This window comes from Mustela nivalis (assembly GCF_964662115.1).
Source record: "Mustela nivalis genome assembly, chromosome: 8".
Lineage (NCBI taxonomy): Eukaryota > Metazoa > Chordata > Mammalia > Carnivora > Mustelidae > Mustela > Mustela nivalis.
This window is the reverse complement of record NC_139027.1, coordinates 64,310,701-64,323,491: the sequence shown is the minus strand read 5'-3', so window position 1 is coordinate 64,323,491 and position 12,791 is coordinate 64,310,701. Positions and strand designations below refer to the sequence as shown.

The window sequence follows — 12,791 nt, the reverse complement described above, 5'->3', positions numbered from 1 at the left end:
TGTGCCAAGAAGGAAATAGAAGTTCAAGAACATTTCACAGGTTGGACAATGTAATAGTTCTCTAGAATCCTTCTAATACCACTGCTCAGTGTTCTCAAAGCATTTAGTTAAGTACCTTGGCCTGATAGAGACAGATTTCCTGTCGTCCTTCCTCACACAGATATGGACAGAATCAGGGAAACTGGGGTATTTCCAGTGATCTTTAATTAGCTACCTCTTCAGATCAAACTTAATACTGTAACATTTCTCAGGCAGGTTTCCAGTATCAGAAAAAGAAAAGAATGTCTTCATAATATATAACAGTGAATGACAAAAGCTATCAATGACAACTTAAAAGAAGTACCTACATATACAGAAGCAATGACACAAAATAAATTGAACATGATTTTGTTTTCCCTGTGGTGAATTTCAAAGAATTAGTTCCCAAAGTAGCATTTTTCTCTCTTCCTTAAAAAATGGCAATACAATTCTGAATGGCTACAGAAAGACTTATGCCATAGTGGGATTGTTATTATTGAAGAATTCATTTTCCATCCAATGAAAAGTAATTCTCTATAATTATCAATTATATTGCAATTGCATTACTGTATCAGAAGAATCAAACATTTTATTCAAAGCAAACATCTGGGACTATATAAATTAAAAGTTAGGAAGAGTAATTCTTGCCAGACAATAGTGACAAATACAGGTAAATCTCCTGCTTTTCCAAAGTTCATGTTCATCCCTTTGCTTCTACAAAAGACCTGTGTTAGTACCTGTTTTCACTAACTGAAAAAATTTGGAGAGAAATTTTGTTTTCATGAAAAAAAGACAAAAATAGCATTCAGCATTTGTTTTACAACAGGCCATTACAGAGGCAGCCATGCCTAGAGCAAAGTGGCACCTCAGATCTTCTTCCCCGGGAACTATGCCCAGCATCTCAGCATCAAGCTACTATATCTTTGAACTATGTCTGTGAGCATCAGTGCCTTATCTTGATTTATTCTGTGTATGCATTATCAAGATGTGTCCTAAGGTATCAGAAAAGCTTTAATCCACTGAGCCACCCAGGTGCCTCAAGGTACCAGAAAAGCTTAAGAGAGGTGATTTTGGGGGGCTGGGAATGCTCAGAAAATTTTCCATATCAATAACTGGTAATTGTTTCTTTGCTTTATGTCATTTCAGCTTAGGAAAACTTTCCTAAGAACACTCTACTTTAAGACAGTGGGGGAAACCTGTACCAGAAATAATCTATTTTTTAAAGATTTATTTATTTATTTGAAAGAGAGAGAGCCCATGAGCAAGGGGAAGGGCAGAGGGAGAAAGAGCAGGAGAGAGAATCTCAAGCAGCCTCCCTACTGAGCACAGAGCCTGACTCTGGATCATGACCTGAGCCAAAATCAAGAGCCTGCCAATTAACTGACTGAGCCACTCTGGTGCCCCTAGAAATAATTCATTATAATCACATTTTTCTCCTACTTTCCAATTTAATTTATAGGATAAATCACGAGAATTAGTATTGCTACAAAGATAACATTTTCAATTTATCCAAGGTTTACAAGGTATTGGCAATAAAATAAACATATATGCTAAAGTATGGTAGGTAAAGAAGCCCTCTCCAACTCTAAGTTTGGTAATCATGATGTTTACCTCATGAAAAATTGCTGTTCACTAATTTGCTTTTTAAAGCAAAGATGATTTTACACACTATCAAGTAGAGTAAATAATGGGTCAGTCTTTTTAATGTCTATGTACAGATGGTATTTTGTATCTTGGTATTTCTACCAAATCATAAAACATACACACAAAAATGGTGTCATAAAATTTTATTCAGAACACATAGTTCTTTTAGGCACAGTAATTTAGTTTTCTTAAATTAGTTGCTTTTCTCAGAACCTATTGTCCTAATTGAAAAAGGTAAGATCATATAAACCTTGTAAGTAGATCATTAGTATCCCCATTTTTTTCATCATTTCATCATGGGAATGCATTTTGTGGCTATAATATGTTACACTCATATATATATACAAAGCACTACATTTGCTTTTATTTCTTCTACTCTAAATGACAGATTCATTTTCCCCTATATAACTAGTGAAATTGTTTTTATAAACTATAAAAAAATTATGTGAAAATACTTTTATGAAGTTAAGCTTGGTTTCCATGGCTACATAAAACTACCAGTGTATATTTACCATAATCTAGAAAAATGCAATTGCTATTTTTATTGTTATATACAATATTTATTTGACTCGAATTGCTAAGAACCATACTCTTAATGTTTAACAGGACTTGGTTTAGCAAGTTGTTGTATCCCATCCTTTAATTTAAAATATATAAAATCTTTTTTCTCTTTTCTTTATTTTCACCTTCTTTCCTTCCTGCTTTCCTCTGCCCTTCCTCCCTCCCCTTCTGCCTTTTCTTCATTCCTTTATTCCTTTCTTCTTTCCTTCCTTTCTTCTGTCCTTCTATGTGAGACTTGAATTGTGAAATGTCTGTGAAGCCAGACATTAAATTCATGGTTTCTACAACTGGTATCTTCAAAGTGTGGCAACCATGTTTCTATTCTAGATCTGGTCTATTTATTATAGAACCACTTAGCAGTTGTGTATGAAAAAGCTCCATGGATATATCATCAAAGATTTATATGTATACATTTGAAGGAAAAGAAAAGAACACCTAGATTAGTACAAAATCAATGGTGTCTTACTGTTACTAGTGCCTCAGGAGCTGAGCAACCAGTTCAGCTTGAGGTCAAGTTAAGGAAAGAGCAAGAATAAAAGCTCAGTGATGCAACTTTATTTTGTCAGCTGTGTCATGAATTCAGACTTGAAATATTATCTGGGACAAGATGGGTGGAGTAGAGAGGAGCTTCCTTTGATAGGATATAGTACACTACAGTATCCTGATAAGCTACTTGGTTTCCAGGGATTATGTATCTGCTAGTACCTAAGGTATTGAGAAAAAGAAATTCCAACCTAATGTACAGTTCAGAAGCTTATCATTAGAATACAGAAAGGAAGGGATCCTAGAGGCAGAGTGGGTGGACATTGAAGGAAAAAGAAATGTAAGAATATCCAGTTAATTCCTGGTAGAGGGGAAAGGAGAAAACAGAAAGTTTAAAGCAGTGGTTCCCAAATAATGATTTCTTGTTAGCATCACCTGGCAAGCTTTACAATAATATCAATGGTGGGGGTGCCTGGGTTACTCAACTCGTTAGCATCTACTGTCAGCTCAGGTCACGATATCAGGGTCCTGGGACTGAGCCCCATGCAGTCTGTGCTCAGGGAGGAAGCTGCTTCTTCCTCTCCCTCTGTGATTTCTCTCACTCTCACTCTCTTTTAAATAAATAAAAATAAAATCTTTAAATAATAATAATAATAATATATATTTTCAAGTCCTACCTAAGACCAATTAAGTTACAATTTCTCAGTTGAGTCCCTGGAATTAGTCTTTTAAAATGTCTACCCAAATGATTGCAATGTGTAGTTAAAGCTAAAACAAGCTCTAAGACCACTGACCAAAAGGGATATCACACTAAATCAGAATATAGGATATATACTTTATCATTAGTAAATTTGACATTGCTTGTTAGTCTATTTCATTTTGTTTGTTTTGCTCTCTCATATTTACATATGTAAATTGTAATTTTTTTTTTTTTTGACTATCTGGATGGATGAGGGTGTGTTTGACTCTAGGTAACCATGCTTCATGTAATTTGTTAACTTTGTTGTCCCACTGTAACAGCTGCATTTTAACTGAGGCGTAAGGGTTTGAGGACATCTTATGAGGTATCATATATTTTAATTATCTCCAAAGCCTTCTTCATTGTTATAACCCATGAACTCCAGAAAAATGGTTGATTTAGGACGTAATGTAATTTCGGGCATTAAATGATTCAGAACTTTCTTATGGTTTAAGCTGTGCTCCAAGACCTTGTGATCCTTTCGTTCCCCTTAGAGACAAGGTAGAACCCAGTGTCTGGCCTTCTATCGCTACCTGAAAATACTTCACTGAAATCTCTTCTAAAGAGAGCATGATCAAAGAAGTCTACAAACAAAACCTGTTGTCTACAGAGACAAGCAATATGTATGGATTTGCCACCCTCCTTTATAATTAGCAAGGCCAATGAGAGGCTCTCCCATCTGAATACCTGTTATAGCTGCAGCTATATAGGCTTAACTGCCCAGTGTGTCCAATGGGTCTGGTGAGATGTGGGAAGAACAGTCAGGGAGTCCAGAAAGCACTGTGTTTAGGGTAGGGGAAGGCTCCCAGGGAAGGCGGCAGTGAGTGAGTGGATAGAGCTCCTGGCAGGTACAGATTGCAACAACAGCCAAATATAATCTTCCTTCATACATATTAGATTGTGTGTGTGTGTGTGTGTGTATGTGTGTGTGTGTGTTTATAAGAAAATACTATTTTTTCCCCCCACTGGGGACCATTAAATGCCTTCAAATTCCCTTCAGTTTACATCAGTGTGCCATGAGAATATTTTCACTCTTTGTGTGCCATGACATAAAATAAAATTGGGAAGCATTATACAGTTTAATTTTGCATACATCAGAAGCACTTTATAAACAACACAAATTGTTACATGGTGTTACTGTATCCCTTGACTATAATTGCCAGTAATGTAATTCCAACATTTTTCATTTTCTCTCTACTATGGCACTGCTGTTCAAGTACTCCTCTTTGACTTCTGGATAACAGTAGACTTAGCACCTCATAGATCCTTGGTTTTAATGGTGATCCAGTGTAAAAGGAGCAACTTCATCTAGGGAGCTATAAAATTAAGTATTATATGACAACACATATTATACTTTTAATATGTAATATAAATAAATATAATAAACTATGTAGTAAATGGGAAGAATATCCTGCAGTTCCTAGATACTTGAAGGCAAGACAGTAAGCAGCCAGAGATAAGACTGCTATTTTCAGTGAGTTCATTTATTCTTGATGTCCTTTAAGTTTTTATTGACAAATATAGAAAACTTTACTGAATCAACTTTGAAGAGACTAATGATCTGTGTTTGTCTCAGAAGATTTTTGTAAATAATCTTTACAAGAAAAATAAGCAAACTTCATTTACCTGAACAACTTGATTTAACAGATATTTATTGGCTCTCTATTAAGGGAAAAAACATGGAATGTTCAAAAGCCTTGTCAGCATCCTTTGCCAAAAATATTATGACTTTGATTAGATAAGGAGTTATATAGTAAGTAGGACAATGACTTATTTTCTCCCAGATATGTTCCACTTGAGAGACAGAAATAAGTTTAGTAAAATAAAATTGAAACCAGATAAAGCCTTTTCTTGCTTTCTAAAGATATTGTTATTTGCATTTTATTTCTCTACAGAAATTGGTCCATAATTGTTTATACAGTCCGAGGCTTCCTCCTTTAGGTCACTTAAGACCTAGCTGTCCACAAAATAAAAATATCAGGGTTGTTTTTTTTGTGTAATTCCCTTCTTTAACTCTTCCAACACCAGTTAAGACCCTACTACCTAGGAAGCCTTTTCTAGCCAAACCATCTTTGAGATAAGTACACACTATTAGTTATGCATTCCTTAGCTGAGTTTAAGATAACATGGTGGTTTTGAGTGTCGGCTCTTATAAGGAGAGGGGCGGTTGTTGTGGCCTCCATTGTTTGGGTTTTAAGGGTGACAGAGGCCATGGTCGCAGCAGGAGCTTTGGTTCCTTAGGAGGCCCAGGAGAAGGGTTCAGGCTCTTTGTGCCACATGTTCTGTTTTATTTCTATTTGTGTGAAGTGGCCTTTCCCGGACCAAGCCAATGCCTGCTGAAACTTCTTTTAGTGAGATACTGCTGAAGAGGAATCAGGACCTTGCTCCTAATTCTGCTCGACAGGCCTCCATCCTTTCTCTGGTAATGAGAGTAAACAGTGTGATTGACAATTTGATTGTGGCTTCAAGGACATTTAGAGTACAAATTGAAGAAGTCAGGCAGGGGTGATCATATAAAAAGGGAACAATGACTACAGAACACATTGTGGCTGACTTGGTTGTAATCCTAAAGATTCTGCCAACATTGGAAGCTGGTGCTGCCCTAGGGAAAGCCTAAGAACACAGGATCCTTCAGAAGTTTTGACCACGCTGACCAATGAAACTGGCTTTGAGATCAGTTCTTCTGATGCTATGGGAATATTTTCATTGCAACAGTGCCACCTAGTCTTTGAAAACTGGACCCAGAACTCCATTTGGATATCAAGGTGTTGCAGAGTGACTTAGCAGCCATCAGACATGCTGGTTGGTTTGAGCAAAACACTTCTCAGTCCACAGTTAAAGTTCTTATCAGACTGCTAAAAGAGCTAAGAATTCGTTTTCCTGGCTTTGAGCCCCTCACACACACTTGGGCACTATGCTCTGATGAACAATCCCACCAGAGAGCCTTTGGCCCTAAACATGGCATACAGGTATTGCTTAACAGATTCTGGCTGCAAGACTGTTCCTGCCAGGGTCGGTGGGTATCACTGACCCCTGTAGGAGTGGCAGCTTCAGAGTACACACAGTCTTGACTCTGGAACAACAGGACATGATGTTTTACACAGCTCAGGCTCTGGTCCAAATTGTCTCACATTGTGGTTTTCAGAAGATTCTTGGCCAGGAGAGTGAAGCCAACCATCTTGCTTCTGAAATCTCTACCGGGAATGGAGTAATAGTGACACCTTCAGAAAAGGCTTATGAGAAATTACCAGAGAAGAAGGAAGGGGAGGAAGAGGAGGAGAAGAACCAACTCAAAGAGAAGAGGAGGAAAGCATGGAGACTCAGGAGTGATCTTGCTTTCTCTTCACCCCCTTTGTTTTCCAAGGGGAAGACTGCAACCTAAGCTAACCTAAGCTACTAGGCTTTATATGGGGGCATTTCTGAGGGATGGGGAGACAGGAAGGAAAATAAACTCTACAGAAAGAAGTGTCATTCCCCTGGGTTCTGATTGGCTCAGTAGCCAGAAGTCTCCCATTTATGACCTATGCCATCCATCTATAGTGAAGCAGCGTACCAACTTTTCTCCCTAAGACTTCAAAGAACCCAGTTCTTTGGAAACCTTTCTCAACCAGTACTTCGTTGTGGAAATGTTGTGGACTGTTAGTGTCTGGATTTTTTTTTTCCCCCTAAGAAAAATGATTAAAGTACTTCCTAGTTAAAAAAGAAAAAAAAAAAAAAAAGGCTAACATAGTGGTTTTACCATTGACATTTATATTTTATTTATTTATTTATTTTAATTTTAAAGATTTTATTTAGAGAGAGAGAGAGGGAATGAGCAGTGGGCTAGGGACAGAGAGAGAGGGAGAAAAAGACTCCGTGCCGAGCAGGGAGCCCAACGTGGGGCTTGATCCCAGGACCCTGGGATCATGACCTTAGCCACCTAAGTGCCCTGACATTAATATTTTAAAACCTATCTTTAAAAATGAAAGAATGTACTCTTTAAAGGACTTCACCTAAGTAAAAAATTATAAATTAGAAAAAATATCTGATAAAGGACTTCCTTTGAATTTAAATTTCATGCATATCTTGGCCCAACAATTCAGGAAAATACAAAGGTACATATTTACCCAAGAAGTTTCTTGTCATATATTATTATTTAAAAGTAAAATTTCAGAATCTGTAAGTCTAAACAATATTAAATATAACTTATAATCAGTTTAAATATACATATTTCAATCAATGTTATATTTTAATCTTCACAGGTTTTATTAAAAAGTTTGAAATATTGGTAATTGATTTTGTTACAAATAAAACATGCTCATGTATGGGGTGCCTGGGTGGCTCAGTGGGTTAAGCCTCTGCCTTTGGCTCAGGTCGTGATCTCAGGGTCCTGGAATCCAGCTCTGTATCAGACTCTCTGCTCAGCAGGGAGCCTGCTGCCCCTCCACCCCTGCCACGCCTGCCTCTCTGCCTACTTGTGATCTCTGTCAAATAAATAAATAAAATCTTTTTTAAAAGAAAACACAAACATGCTCATGTAAAAGTTCTGTAAGTTACCTTCGTAAAATTTTGAAGTTAATAAAACATTCTACCTGCCAAAAATTGTTTTCAAAGAAGAAACATCCTTCTTCAACTGCTTTTGAACATTCCACCTATTTTGTTAATGCAAGGAAAATTATTCTTCCAGTAAGTACCTTTTGATGAGACAGAAACCAGATATAGACATTATCATTTCCTAAAGAAGCATATTCCCAGGCTCTTAAAAAGATCCATGAGTTCTTGATATATGGTAAGCTAGTTATTTTCACCAACGACCCCAAGAACATTATAAAATACTTATTAATTTTCAGGCAGGCAAATAAAATTAACTTGCTAATAGTTACCTACTAATCATTTTGTCTCCATGAAAGAGTTGTAGAGTGAATAGAATGTAAGTTGATGATGCCATGCTTTTGGTAGTAGAAATAAAAGATAAATTTAGAGATAATCTAAAAATTAGCAGCACTATCACTCTGTTAATTTGGTAATTCATAAAAAATCAGATGCTAAGTAAATCTTAGGTATGTAAGAGTTGTGGGTGGTTTTTTTTTTTTTTTGTCTTCATAAATCTCGTGATTATAAATCTAATGGTCTTTTAAATTCATGTACAGTTGAGACAGTCAGTTCTACTCAGATAGCTGAAAAATACCATTATTCATTAACCAAAGGCATTTCTCTCTCAGCAAACTTTAATTGCATGTCAAATACTGAACAATTGATTTCATCAATGACTAACCCCTTGAAGAAAAATATACATTTTTATGCATTAGTCATCCAGTTAAGAAAGTATTTTTTTGTTTTTGAAGTTTCACTTTTTTAGATGTGAAGTATATGATTCAGTTATTGAGGGTACATTTCCTTTTCAACACATTAGAAATTATAACCTTTAATTACTTTATTTTATTTATTTATTTATTTTGAAGATTTTGTTTATTTATTTGACAGAGATCACAAGCAGGCAGAGAGGCAGGCAGAGAGAGGGAAGCAGGCTCCCCGCTGAGCAGAGAGCCCGATGTGGGACTCTTTCCCAGCACCCTGAGATCATGACCTGAGCTGAAGGCAAAGGCCTTAACCTACTGAGCCACCCAGGTGCCCCACCTTTAATTATTTTAAATACGTTATTTAAGCGGCTTTTTAAAAAAGAAATTGTTTTATACGACAGAGAGAGAGAGAGAGAGAGAGAGAGTGAGCGCACAAGCAGGGGGAGCAACGGGCAGAGGGAGAAGGAGCAGCAGGCTTTCTGCTGAGTGAAGAGACTGATTCTGGGCTCGAACCCAGGACCCTGGGATCATGACCTGAGCCAAAAGCAGAGGCTTAACCAACTGAATCACCCGGGTGCCCCAAATGCTTTATTTAGGTTTTACAATGATTTTCCCAATAGATCTTCAACAAATGCTCATTAAAGCATAATTCTCCCCAATGAGTTATAAAAAATACTTATTCTGAGAATAGTGGAGAGCTTATAAAATTATTCATGTGATTAAAAATATTTTTATTTGGATACCTGAGGCCAAGGTACTATATAGACCTGAATTATCTGGATAGTAGTCTTCTTTATTCTTATCAAGCAATAATCTACCTACGTGCTGGGTAAGTTATCTGTTACACAAATCAGTATGTGTGTATATTGCCCTAAATCTAACAAATAGTATAAATCCTTCTTTTCATATATGGAAGGCATACATAGAAAATGTGTGTCATTCCCCAAAGTAATAATTGCATTAACTCTTTTCTCTGTAAACACAAGGGTAAGATATATAGAGTACTTGTGCTTTATGCAATATATATGTATACATAATATAAAAATGAAGCAGATTAAGAAAATTCCTATTTGTGACTTCTTTTTAAAAGATCATGCCTCCATGGTGTATGATCTTTCTTCAAACATAGTATATATGTGTTCTGTCACTATTTCAATGCCACATTGAGTTTAACATCATCCCATTGATATGAAATGACAGAACAATATAGTGCCACACATTAGAGGTAAATGGCTTTTAAAAAGATCTAAACATAAGACCAGATATTTTTTTCCAATTTAAGACCAAGCTTAAACTATTTAGTCATCCCTGATGACCTAGAACCTATCTGTGTAGAAAGGTATATAGCTCTGGACCCTGTCATTCAGTTAATTTCCATAAAAGCACCAGGTGAGCAAGGCAATCATGTGCCAAACTCTGAGATGGAATCTTTGGCCTCACACTGTCATAATTTAGAGAAAGAGAGACAGAAAATTGAATAACTAATTTCAGTTTATTTAGCAATTATACTTAGGACACATGTCTAGGTAATTTGCTGTTATTAACTTAAGTAATCTTCAGTATAATGTTATAAGAAAGGTAATATAATTTTACAGATGATTTTGGGGCACCTGGGTGGCTCAGTCTGTTAAGTGTCTGCCTTTGGTTCAGGTCCTGATCTCAGGGTCCTGGGACTGGCCCCGTGTTGGGCTCCCTGTTTGGTAGACAGTCTGCTTCTCCCTCTCTCTTTCCCTCTGTTCTCTCTCTCTCTCACATGCACATGTGCTCTCTCCAATAAATAAATAGAGTCTTTTTAAAAAAATAATAATTTTATAGATGATTTTAGGTGATTTGTTTACACTGAAGAGACTGCTAAGTAGCAGAACTGGAATGTGAATCCAGGTTGTGCTGACTTCAGACCAGCTTGTAGCTAATTGTGCTCTGCTGCTTCACGGATATATCCCAGCTATGAAATGAGCCCTGAGAGCTCACACAGAAAAACTTCTTCTTATTTGAACTGCCACACAAGAAGGGAGCATTTTGTTTTGTTTTGTTTTTTTCTCAAAGAGGAGGCTAGGTTCTTCCTTCTCAGTATAAACAATTTGAAGTATCATTCAGGAGTACTGAATTAAAGGACACTAGTTTTAACTAGTAGTTAAAGGATACTCATCATCACTATAATAAGGCATCTATTTCCAGTAGAGCTTATTTACTTATGTGGACTGTATTCTTTTTTTTTTTTTAAGATTTTATTTATTTATTTGACAGACAGAGATCACAAGTAGGCAGAGAGCAGGCAGAGAGAGAGGAGGAGAGGAAGCAGACTCCCTGCAGAGCAGACAGCCCGAGGCGGGGCTCGATCCCAGGACCCTGGGATCATGACCTGAGCCGAAGGCAGCGGCTTTAACCCACTGAGCTACCCAGGCGCCCCTGTGGACTGTATTCTATTGGCCACATTTAAAGTATGTAGGCACAAGTAAATCCTGATGACCAGTGTGGTGTGACCATATTCTTTTACATACTGGGTAAAAATACTGAATAAAAAAAAAAAAATACTGAATGAGTCTGTATACATGGTAAGAATCGCAGTCTTCATTTGGACAAGGTGTGACCCAGAGCCTTGAAGTATAAGTAGTAAAAAGTAACACATGTGTATATAGCATAGAGATAGGTGCAGGCACCCATCAACCCAACATGTCACAGTATAGTTTAATCACTAAATTAGGAACAGAATTAATTTACCCATCTCTAGGATGCCTACAGTTCTTCAGCCTCTTGTCCATCTATAAAATGCAGATTATGTTATATTGCTATCTGAGAAAATCAAATGAGACTCCAGAATTAAGATAATGTTTGCATGTATCAGATATGCTTCCTTACAACTAATTCCTATACTTTTTGACAAAAAAAAAAAAAAAGAAAGAAAAGAAAAAGAAAAAAGAAAAGTTAAGTTTACCTAAAGAGTATGAGGGAGTCAGATTTAGGACTGGGTCACTAAATACAAATACTATTGTATAAATGAAGGGAAAATGCTAATACAGAGGATGTCAACTTTATATGAGTCTACACAATGGAAGCATCACAGGTTATTTTTTGCTTTGTTTTTGTTTTTTGCTATTTGTTTTTTCACATGTATATTATATCCAGGAAGGTTGTGATTTGTCTTCACTCATCCCTATTGAAAAAGTTGGGGATCAGTCAGTATGAACAGAGTGGTTCAGGCTCATAGCAAATGTTCACATTTTCACTATTTGGAGACAAGAACTGCATTCAGTTCTTGTATACAGTGCTATTTTGGTGTTTGTCTTTAAATACACTGTTGGATTTGCCTTGCTAGTATTCTGTTGAGGAATTTTGCATCTATATTCATAAATGATATTGGTTTGGGGTTTTCTGGTGCTGTAAAGTCTTTCGCTGGCATTGGTATCAATGTAATGCTGCCCTAATAGAATGGTGTTCCCTCTCCTTTTTTGTAGGTGTTTGAGAAGCACTGGTGTTAATTACTTTTTAAACATTGGGTAAAATTCACCAGTTAAGCTAGGCAGTCCTGGGTATTTCTTTGTTGGGAGGTTTTTGATTACTCACCCAAACTCTTTACTTGTTCTAAGTCTGTTGAGTGTTTCTATTTCTCCTTGAGTCAGCAGATGTCCTGAATGTTTTGAGGATTCTATTTAATCCATCTAGTTTATCTAATTTGCTGGCATACAGTTATATAATTGCCTGCTCAAATATGCTATTGAACCCCTCCAGTGAATATCTCATTTCAATTATTGTACTATTCAACTGGAGAATTTTTCTCGGTTTCTTTTTATAATTCTATTTATTAACAGTCTCATTTTGTTTGTGTATTTGTTTCCTGGTTTATTTTAGTTCTTTATCTGTGGTTTCCTTCAGCTCTTTGGCATATCACATATTTAAAATCACTGATTTAGAGTATTTGTAAACTAAGTCCAAAGTCTGCTGCTATAAGGATGGCTTCTATCAGTTGGTTTATTCCTTTCCTTTAATTGACCATACTTTGCTTTTTTGTGTGCTGTGTAATTTTTGTTGAAAATCAGACATTCAAATAATATAGTGTGATAATTTTG

At 36.4% G+C, this 12,791-nt stretch overlaps 1 long non-coding RNA gene and 1 pseudogene across 4 annotated transcripts in view; both read left to right on the top strand.

The window, feature by feature from the left end:
* LOC309870794 overlaps positions 1–12,791 on the top strand; it is a 122,492-nt gene that overhangs the window by 29,627 nt on the left and 80,074 nt on the right. The gene's annotated exons all lie outside the window — the stretch shown is intronic.
* On the top strand, positions 5,572–7,164 carry LOC309871940 (interleukin enhancer-binding factor 2 pseudogene; annotated as a pseudogene). Its single transcript has one exon. The product of its transcript is annotated as an interleukin enhancer-binding factor 2 pseudogene (transcript).